The sequence below is a fragment of the Scyliorhinus canicula genome, chromosome 1, assembly GCF_902713615.1.
Source record: "Scyliorhinus canicula chromosome 1, sScyCan1.1, whole genome shotgun sequence".
NCBI lineage: Eukaryota > Metazoa > Chordata > Chondrichthyes > Carcharhiniformes > Scyliorhinidae > Scyliorhinus > Scyliorhinus canicula.
This window is the reverse complement of record NC_052146.1, coordinates 259067178-259078353: the sequence shown is the minus strand read 5'-3', so window position 1 is coordinate 259078353 and position 11176 is coordinate 259067178. Positions and strand designations below refer to the sequence as shown.

Here is an 11176-nt window from a genome sequence, read left to right as displayed (position 1 = left end):
ACAAAAAGGGAAAAAGCAACTCGACCCACTCTGCACCAAATTACCTCACTGTTCCAAATGACCAAACTTCAATCCTCACTCGGACTCTCACTCAGGCTGTCTCCACTTCACGTGCGCAAAGCTTACTGAGTGTGCGCTTTATGCCTCTCTCTTATATAGAACCCAACAAATCTGAGACGACTTACACTAGTTAATCTTCAAAAACTGCTTTTCTATTCTTCCTGCCAAAGTGAACACGTTCACATTTTCTGACTCTGTGTTTTGCCGTGATTGGCAGTAAAAATTGTGTTCTGTCCCAGTTGTGTGGTCGATCACTAACATTGAATTAAATCCGCCGGATATCTGGCTGCTGCCTTTCCCACAACCGAAAGCCGTGTAGTTAACCTGTCGATGGGTGAGAATCTATCAGGAATGCGGCAGAAAGCCGCATTTCGGTAATCCCTACACCTTTTCCCATTGATGATCGGAGGTAAAATCAGGCATGATCTTTCCCTTTGAGGAGTTTAGTTCAATATTGTAAAGCAAGAACTTCTTGCTTGGGAAGAAAGCTCAAATTCTTCAAGTTGCCTCAGCCAAGGTTTAGGCCTTAAGTATAAACATGTCTGTCTGTTGGGGAAGTTCAGATTTCTAAAATAGAAATTATTCCTTACTTTGCCACGATAGTATTCACACAGTAGCTTGTGAATTCCAACATAAGCTTTTGTGTACATTTTTTGTGTGTTAGTCCAGGGATAGCCGGGGTGGTAAATGGTGTAATATCTACCTGTAATGTGCCAAAGGTTTTGTTGTCCAATCTCCACAGGGACATGTACCTGACAGTTACGATGGGCTGAAATTCATTAAGATGATTGAGGTCCCAGCATTGGGGCTGAAAGCAGAAGGCAAACCTGCTTCTGCTAGTGGAAGAGGCAGGATCCATATTGCTGGTGATGACTGATTAAGTGGTGGTGAACCGCACTCCTCCAGCCTGGGCCAAATGCCCACAATTCATGAGGTTGTGCCCCTTTATTCTTGAAAATACGGGGCTGGATTCTCTGCCACCGGAAGCGGAGTTCCCAATGTAACACAGAATCAAACGTCAGCCCAATTCATTGGCACCAAAACGTTGGCGCAGATCCCGTTCCAATGCTCCGGTCCCCCCCGCTGGCACCGACATCTACATTTGTGCCCTGTGCCAGCTATTCATGGGATGCTCTTTGGCTATTCATGCCTGTGTGTGTGTGTCTGTGTGTGTGTATGTGTGTATCTGCCTGAATGATAGCATGAGGGGCTGAATACTTGATCTTGCGTTTTATTACTTTTCTCAGGTTTAATGGTTAATAACTTTCTCTTTCTTTGACTTGAGAAAACCTTGTTTGATTGGCTCCTCATTGCTCACAGCTTAAATACATTCTGATTTGGAAAAGTTAAATCCTCATGAAAACCTCCTGGTGGCAGTAGGCAGCGGGGAGGGGGGCACATTGCAGGGGAACCAGCTGGCGCCAGGTCTCGTAGGGAGACCGTATCGTGCCGCCCGTCCTGGTGCGTGATGTAGGCGTACTGGGGGTTGGCGTGCAGCAGCTGGACCCTCTCGACCAGGGGGTCGGTCTTATGGCTCTTCATGTGCCTCCGGAGAAGGACAAGTCCCGGAGTTGTCAGCCAAGATGGAAGCGAGACCCCGGAGATGGGCTTCCTCGGGAAGACAAACAAACGGTCGTGAGGGGTCTTGTTCGTGGCTGTGCAGAGGAGTGATCTAATGGAGTGGAGGGCGTCGGGGAGGACCTCCTGCCAGCGGGGGGTCGGGAAACTTCTAGACCGGAGGGCCAGAAGGACGGCCTTCCATACTGCCACGTTCTCCCTCTCCACCTGCCCGTTTCCCTGCGGGTTATAGCTCGTTGTCCTGCTCGAGGTGATGCCTTTGCTGAGCAGGTACTGACGTAGCTCATCGCTCATAAACGATGTGCCCCGGTCACTGTGGACGTACGCAGGGAAACCAAACAGTGTGATGCTGTGCAGTGCCTTTATTACGGTGGCCGAGGTCATGTCGGGGCAGGGGACAGCGAAGGGGAAGCGGGAGTACTCATCGACGAAAGTTAGAAAGTATATATTACGGTTGGCGGATGGGAGAGGCCCTTTGAAGTCAACACTTAGGCGCTCAAAGGGCCGGGAGGCCTTTACCTTGTCTGGCCGGAAGAAGTGCGGTTTGCACTCCGCGTAGACCTGGCAGTCCCTGGTCATGACCTCCTCGGTGTAGAAGGGCAGATTGCTGGCCTTAATAAAGTGGGTTAGCCGGGTGACCCCCGGGTGACAGAGGTCATTGTGGATAGCCCGAAGTTGGTCATCTTGCGCGCTGGCGCATGTGCCGTGCGACAGGGCACCTGGAGGCTCCTTCAGCTTCCCAGGACGATAATTGATATTGTAATTGTAGGTGGAGAGTTCGATCCTCCACCTCAAGATTTTGCTATTTTAAAATTTTGCCCCGTTGTGGGTTGTCAAACATGAAGGCAACCGACCGCCAGTCGGTGATGAGGGTGAACCTCCTACTGGCTAGGCAGTGCCTCCAGTGCCGCACAGCTTGTGCTTCCTTCTCGACCGAGGAGTGTTGGATTTCGGAAGCGTGGAGGGTTCTAGAGAAGAATGCTACTGGCCTGCCAGCCTGGTTGAGTGTGGCGGCCAGTGCGACGTCTGCATAGTTGGGGACCCACTGGGCGTAGTAGGAGAACAGCCCCAGGCATTGTTTGAGGGCCTTGAGGCTGTGGGGAGGGGGGAGTTCCGTGAGGGAGGGCATACGGTCGGGGTCGGGCCCTAGGACTCCGTTCTCCATGACGGAGCCGAGGATGGCCAGTCGGGTAGTGCAGAAAACGCACTTCTCTTTGTTACACGTGAGGTTGAGGGATTGGGCGGCCTGGAGGAACCTCTGAAGGTTGGTGTCATGGTCCTGCTGTTCATGGCCACAGACAGTAACATTGTCCAAGTACGGGTATGTAGCCCGCAAACCGTACTGGTCCACCATTTGGTCCTTCGTTCTCTGAAAGACCGAGACCCGATAGTGTCGCCGAAGGGGACCCTGAGGAAGTGGAAGAGTTGGCCGGCTGCTTCAAAGGCAGTGTAGTGGTGCTCTTCCGGGCGGATTGGGAGTGGTGGTAGGCCGACGTCAGATCGAACGTTGAGAACACACGATACTGTGCAATCTGGTTGACCATCTCCACTATGCGGGGGAGGGGGTACGCAACCAAATGCGTGAACCGGTTGATGGTCTGGCTGTAGTCCACAACCATCCGATTCTTTTCCCTGGTCCGGACGACCGCCACTTACGCTCTCCAGGGGCTGTTGCTGGCCTCGATGATCCCTTCACTTAACAGTCGCTTGATCTCCGACTTGATAAAAGCCATATCTTGGGAACTGTACCGACTGCTCCTGGTGGCGATGGGCTTACAGTCGGGAGTGAGTTTCGCAAAGAGCGAAAGGGGGGAGACCTTGAGGGTAGCGAGGCTGCATACCATGAGGGGGGGGGGCAAGGGTCCGCCGAACTGTAGGGTCAGGCTTCGGTGACTGCATTGGACGTCTAACCTGAGCAGTAGGAGGGGCGCAGAGATGGGGGAGGACGTACAGCTTAAAACGAGCGTACTCTGCGCCCTGCATCGCGAGATTAGCAATACAGTAGCCCCGGATCTGAACCGAATGGGAACCGGAGGGAAGGGAGATTGTTTGGGATGCAGGGTAGATGTGGAGGGAGCAGCGCCTTACATTGTCAGGGTGGACGAAGCTCTCTGTGCTCTCGGAGTCAAAAAGACAGGGGGTCTCATGCCCGTTGACCGGACGACCATCATTGAGTATTTCAGGTGCTTTGGCTGCGACTGGTCGAGGGTGACTACGCCCAGCTGCGGGTAGCCGGCATGGTCAGCGGTATCGTGGTCACAAAATGGCGGCCCCCATGAGTCGCACATGTTGGGCTGGATTGAAGATGGCAACCAAGATGGCCGTCCCATCAGTCGCACGTGTTGGTCGGTGCCGGAGCTGACGGCCAAGATAGCGGCCCCCAAGAGTCGCACGAGGCTGATGACGTGTCTAAGGGGGCGTTCCGGGCAGGCACGCAGCCACATTGTGGGCTCTGCGGGCTTGCGAGTCCTTGGGTCGGGCCTGGTGAGTTTTCGATTTCTGGGCTTTAGGTCGTCCCAGACAGACTCTGGCGAAGTGACCCTTTTTCCCACATTCGCTGCACGTCGCTCTGCGGGCTGGGCAACGCTGCCGGGGGTGTTGACCCTGGCCGCAGAAGTAGCACTGCGGTTCCCCGGGCTGAACTGGCAGCCGTGCGGCACAGGCCTGTGACGTAGTCGGGTCCGACGGGGGCCGCGACGATGGTGTCCATGAGGGGTTTGCCGGGCCCACGGGTAACGCACTGAGGCTCTGGTAGGCCGCCTCTAACGAGGTAGCTAGCTTTACCATGTCCCGTAGGTCAGAGGTCCCGTTTTCCAACAAGCGCTGCCTGATGTAGTTCGATCGGACCCCAGCCACGTAGGTGTCCCGGATCTGTAGGTTCATGTGTTCTTCCGCCGTCACATCCTGATAGCTGCAGTTCCTCACGAGTAGGGTCAGGGTTTCCAGGTACTTGTCTAGCGATCCCCCGGCGCGTTGGCGGCGAGTAGTGAGAAGGTGTTGGGCGTATACCTCGTTTACGGGCTTCACGAAATTCACCTTGAGGGTTGCGACCGCCACCTTGTACGTGGCAGCTTTCTCGATCATCACGGAGATTTGATGGCTAACTCGAGCATGGAGGAGTCGCAGCTTGAGGGTTTCAGTGGGAGGCATTGTGGAGGAGTCGAGGTAGGCCTCGAAGCAGCAAAGCCAATGTTCGAAGACCTCCTTGGCCTCTGGCACGCGCGCGTCGAGTTCGAGCTTATCTGGCTTTCAAGCAGCTTACATGGTGCTGTCGATGGATAATAAATTGTTATACCGTCAATTCACTGTGAGACCGTGAGAACGAGTGAACATTAGGCTTTATTATCCATGAACTTGCCTGCCAGAGTCAGCTGTACAAATGAGTGCCACCCACAGGTGGCCGGCCTATATATGGCCCCGGTGAGGGCGGAGCCAGAGGCCGAGTACAGTGCAGTACCTGGAAGTAGCCCGTATCATCACTTCCAGGTCATAGGTCACATCATTATACAGACGGCTCGTGCAGTAGGTGAATACATTCACCACATTCCTGTAAATATTACGTGAGCTTCCCATATGAATTTAACATACTTCTTTCATTGTGCTTTCTCCATCATGACGGTCTGCAGCCTTTGTGTTACACTTAAACTTTTTACTTTAAACACTTTTTTCTTATACTTAACTCTAATAGGCTTATACTTCTCATGTGACTCACTCTAGCTCTGGACCTCCTAAGTCCCACAGTGCAACTCCCAGATGTAAGCTCCATGTTTACAGCAGCTGCGCTTAATTATGATAATTTGCATAAAGGTTTATTCATGCCACTTCAGGGAAACACTCGTTTATTTCTGTGGAACCATTCAAAAACACTTACTTCACCGTCTCTGGACAGAAGTCTTAGAAAGTCCTAGTTGTGCTGCCCTCTTCACTTCCCACCCCCAGTATCCCCTTGCTACAGTGTAACCTCTGACGTGCCATGAGCAATTCCAAAAAATCATCTGTTAGAAATTTACTCAAAATGATATTATGCCAAATTTCCTCAGCTAGTCCATTGTTAGAATGGATCCCATTGACCACTGCGCGGAACGTGCGCGCCCTCATGGCCAACTCCACAGCTGACGGACTCGAGACTGCTTTTGTAAGACTCATTTACCTGAGGAGGGTCAGAGCAGATTACACATTCTTTTGGATTGGCTGTGGAAAAGAAGAACAGTGCGAATCTGACGTGGATTTTGCTGTCAAGAACCATCCTGGCAGCAGGTTGTCATCCCTTCCCAAGGATGTTAATGATCATCTGATGTGAGCTTAAACTTCCCCTGCACTGTAACAGACATGAGACTCTCAGTCGTATGTCTGCCCCGACCATGACACACCCTGATGAAGTCGAGGATAACTTCTATGATGGCTTCCGCTCTTTAGTTGCTACTGTCTCAAAGTTAGACAAGCTAATCACTCTTGATGACTTCAACATGAGAATTGATGCAGATCACCATATGTGGGGAGGGGATCATTGGAAAAAAACAAGGTTGGCTATTGCAACAGCAATGGCCTCCTGTTGCTAAAGATGTGTACTGAGCAGGAGCTCTTAATTACCAACATAGCTTTTTGCCTCCCTAATCTCAACAAGATGTCTTGAAAGACCCTCTGTTCTATGCATTGTCAACGAATAGACTGTCATCATCAGGCAGATGGACAGACAGGGTGTGTGTGTAATGAAAACCATGTGTAACATTGACTGAGGGACTGATTATCATTTCCAAGCTAAATATTAAGATCTATCCCCATAGACTCCCCCAAGGCATGAAGGTTCAGAAGCATCACAATGTCTCAAGGCTCAAACAGGCAGCCATGAAGGAATCCCTCTCAGAATAATTCGAGCTTGCCTGTGTACAGCGATTATGGACACGCAATGCATTGGGGATGACTGGGCAACTTGAAGGGACACTGCTTCAGAGGCCTTTGGACCTACCTATTGCGAGCATTGCAATTGTTTAGATGAAAACAATGAGGTACTCCAGAAACTGCTGGAGGAGAAATGTCACCTCAATAGTGTTTACCTCAATAGCAAGTCATCACTATCCTAGCACAATGTCACCAAGGCCCCCACAGGACTGCCCAATGCAAGCTCAGAGAAACATTAAGCAGAAGCATTTCAGTCATTTGCAGACCGAGAAAGACTGAAAGAGATGTTCCGAGGCTCTGAAACCTGTCCACAGGCAGCAGTCTATTGGTTCACTACCAATCCTGGATTTCTTTGTGTCAGCACCACTCACAGAAAAAGCCCAAATTCTAGAAAGGTGGACAGAGCAATTTACCCAATTGGCTTTCATCCAACAATGAAGAAGTAATTAACGGGCTGTCACAGACTGCCATTAATGATGATCCTCACATGCTGTTACAAATGACAAACACAATGAAATTCTTCTCTCGTGACAAAACTCAAGAGGTTCATGCTGCCCCAGCTGAGGTCTACAAGACTGGAAGTTAATGCCTGGTCAAGAAGCTCAATTCACACCATCAGTCTCCGAGTCAACTGAAGGGAGGTTTGCAGCTCCACCGCTGAATGAATTCACGCCGACTTGAAAATGGGCAAGGAAAAGGTGCACATCAACATTGTTGTCACTGGACATATCGACTCCGGCAAATCTACAACCACTGGCCATCTCATTTACACATGGAATTGATAAGAGAACCGTTGAGAAATTTGAAAATGAAGCAACTGAGATATCTAGAAGATTGGTGGTATTGGTACAGTACCAGTGGGTTGTTTTTGAAGACGGTGTTATGAAACCTGGTATGTGTAGTGATCTTTGTATGGGTATGTACATAAGGGGTTAATGGGAAATCGGAAGATCACTAGAGGGCAGCACTGGCAAGTATAAAAGCCAGACGCAAGCAGGCCTCTCGCACTTGGTGATTAGACTATGACGAGAGCAGGAGCATTGATCTCGCTCAGGGTGACTAGTGTGGTCTGACATAGCTACTGTATATAAACTTAGTAACCTTTCTACTGGTATTGATCTCAAAATAAAGAACTCACGCAGTTGTTTTTTAAAAAATAAATTTCGAGTATCCAGTTAATTTTTTTTTCCAATAAAGGCCAATTTAGCCTGGCCAATCCACCTACCCTGCACATGTTTTTGGGTTGTGGGGGCGAAACCCGCGCAGACATGGGAAGAATGTGCAAACTCCACACGGACAGTGACCCTGAGCTGGGACCTCGGTGCCGTGAGGCAGCAGTGCTACCCACTGCGCCACCGTGCTGCCCAACTCATGCAGTTGTTAACTCTGTTATTCAATAAACCTTTCAATACCTCTGGACGACTTCGAGCCTTCTTCATCAAGGTACAAAAAGCCTTTTCAATAACTGTGGTACGCACAGTGGTGCTACCAAACACACTACAGTAAGGTAACAAAAGAGTATGGTGGTGCAATTTGCTCCTGCTAATATTATCACTGATATGGAGATGCATCACAAAGTTCCTCAGGAAGCCTTACCTGGTGACAATGTTGGTTTCAATGTTAAGAACTGTTTCCGTTAAAGATATCCGTCGGGGTAATGTTACCGGTGACAGCAAAGTAGATCCACCAATGGAAGCGTCTGCACAGGTTATTATCCTGAACCATTCTGGACAGGATTGTGCTGGCTACGCCTCTGTCCTTGATTGCCAAACTGCCCACATTGCCTGTAAGTTTAGTGAGTTCAAGAAGAAGATTGATAGTTCTGCCAAGAAGTTGGAAGATTGTCTAAAATTGACTCCAAACAAGCCGATATGTGTGCAGAGCTTCTCTGATTACCCACCTCTTGATCGTTTTGCTGTACGTGACATGGGACAAACTATGGCTGGAGGTGTGATCAAGGGTGTTACTAAGAAGTAAACTGCTGTCAAAACGACGAACGCTGCAAGTAAAATATTAAAGAAGTGAATATCAGCATTGTCCACTCTCAGTTGAGACTGACATCACCAAAACATTTGTTTGTCACCAGCCAAATATGTATATTGATGAGTGATTGAATATTGATTAAAATGCATTGAAAGAAATTCAGAAGGAAAGGATGAGGAATGGTGGGATCGTAATGTATTTGTAACAACTTAAATTAATAAATATACAAAATTTGAAATAAAAAGTTCAATTAACTCTTTCAGTCTATGTAGGAGCAAGGAACCATCCTGCAAGAATGCAAAGATGCCTTCATTGTCATTGCATAGAATCCTGCACTGTAGGAATTCTGTGGTTCTGTGGAATCTTAATCGACATAGAACATAGAATGATACAGCGCAGTACAGGCCCTTCGGCCCTCGATGTTGCACCGACATGGAAAAAAAACTAAAGGCCATCTAACCTACACTATGCCCTTATCATCCATATGCTTATCCAATAAACTTTTAAATGCCCTCAATGTTGGCGAGTTCACTACTGTTGCAGGTAGGGCATTCCACGGCCTCACCACTCTTTGCGTAAAAAACCCTCCTCTGACCTCTGTCCTATATCTGTTACCCCTCAATTTAAGGCTATGTCCCCTCGTGCTAGCCACCTCCATCCGCGGGAGAAGGATCTCGCTGTCCACCCTATCTAACCCTCTGATCATTTTGTATGCCTCTATTAAGTCACCTCTTAACCTTCTTCTCTCTAACGAAAACAACCTCAAGTCCATCAGCCTTTCCTCATAAGATTTTCCCTCCATACCAGGCAACATCCTGGTAAATCTCCTCTGCACCCGTTCCAAAGCTTCCACGTCCTTCCTATAATGAGGCGACCAGAACTGTACGCAATACTCCAAATGCGGCCGTACTAGAGTTTTGTACAACTGCAACATGACCTCATGGCTCCGGAACTCAATCCCTCTACCAATAAAGGCCAACACACCATAGGCCTTCTTCACAACCCTATCAACCTGGGTGGCAACTTTCAGGGATCTATGTACATGGACACCGAGATCCCTCTGCTCATCCACACTACCAAGAATTTTACCATTAGCCAAATATTCCGCATTCCTGTTATTCTTTCCAAAGTGAATCACCTCACACTTCTCCACATTAAACTCCATTTGCCACCTCTCAGCCCAGCTCTGCAGCTTATCTATGTCCCTCTGTAACCTGCAACATCCTTCCGCACTGTCTACAACTCCACCGACTTTAGTGTCGTCTGCAAATTTACTCACCCATCCTTCTGCGTCCTCCTCTAGGTCATTTATAAAAATGACAAACAGCAACAGCCCCAGAACAGATCCTTGTGGTACGCCACTTGTAACTGAACTCCATTCTGAACATTTCCCATCAACCACCACTCTCTGTCTTCTTTCAACTAGCCAATTTCTGATCCACATCTCTAAATCACCCTCAATCCCCAGCCTCCGTATTTTCTGCAATAGCCGACCGTGGGGAACCTTATCAAACGCTTTACTGAAATCCATATACACCACATCAACTGCTCTACCCTCGTCACCAGCAAAATCTTCGCCAGATTGTTTCTGAACAGCTTGGTGCAACAACTCAATCTGCCAGAGTCAGCGCACTTTCAGAAATTCCAACAACAGAAGGTGGACCTCTACACAAGGATTGTTGACCTGTCCAAGGCCTTTGATACAGTCAGCAGTGAGGGTAATGGAGAAATTCGGCAGTCCTGGAAAATTCGTCACATGGTTCAACAGTTCCAGGAAGATGTGCTCATTTGTGACCTGGATATGTTACAGTTCCAGACCAGACCCTAACAGTGGCTAGGATAGGGGACAGAAACTCCAATATTTTATTTTAATTTTGTAAGACCGTGAGGAAAGGACACTTTGTTCCAGAGGTTATTTCGCAAGGAAATAGTGATGTGGTATTTTAAAACAAACTTTATCACTAACACAGTATTAAAATCTTCAACATTGCACCAGAAAATAGCTTACGATTACCCAATAAACAATACTACTCAGTACAGGAATACAATTAATACCTTAACTGCCGTATTTATTCCCACTTAAACAATAAGAAAAAAACAATTTCAGCTGTCAATCCGCTGTAACCACCAATGGCGATAGGAATATTTGCTTTACAGAGATGTTCTCTGAGAAAGAGGGATCTTTTGACACAGCTTTAAAGACAAGGGGCTGGATTCTCCGCACCCCGACGCCAAAATCACGGCCTGCGCGGGGGCGGAGAATCCATTTTCCCGCAAGAATCGGGACCGGCGCCGGTTCCCCGGAACTGCAAGCCCTGAAAAGTGGCGGATACTCGGGGATGCTATTTTTCAGTGGATGCCATCTTGCTGTTTTTAAATCGGCTGATATATGTAAAGGCAGGATATGATGGGATTCCTACACCTCCCTTCCTGCAGCACTGTTAAGGCCAAAGACACAATCGATTTGCGTAGAGTTAAGGAACAACTGAGACGTTATCACTCCACTGGCTATATGCTATAAGAACATCAAATAATCCGAAAGGCAGAGGCTCAAGATTCGAAGAATAGTGCTAGAATTATAGTATACTGATAATGAGGGACTTCAAACCCTGATGCAGAGTGGGATAATAACAGTGTGAAGGGCATAGAGGGGGAG

At 48.6% G+C, this 11176-nt stretch overlaps 1 pseudogene; it reads left to right on the top strand.

Annotated features, from left to right (window-relative positions):
- Positions 1-4337: 4337 nt before the first annotated feature.
- On the top strand, positions 4338-8525 carry LOC119964443 (annotated as a pseudogene).
- The last annotated feature ends 2651 nt before the right edge of the window (positions 8526-11176 follow it).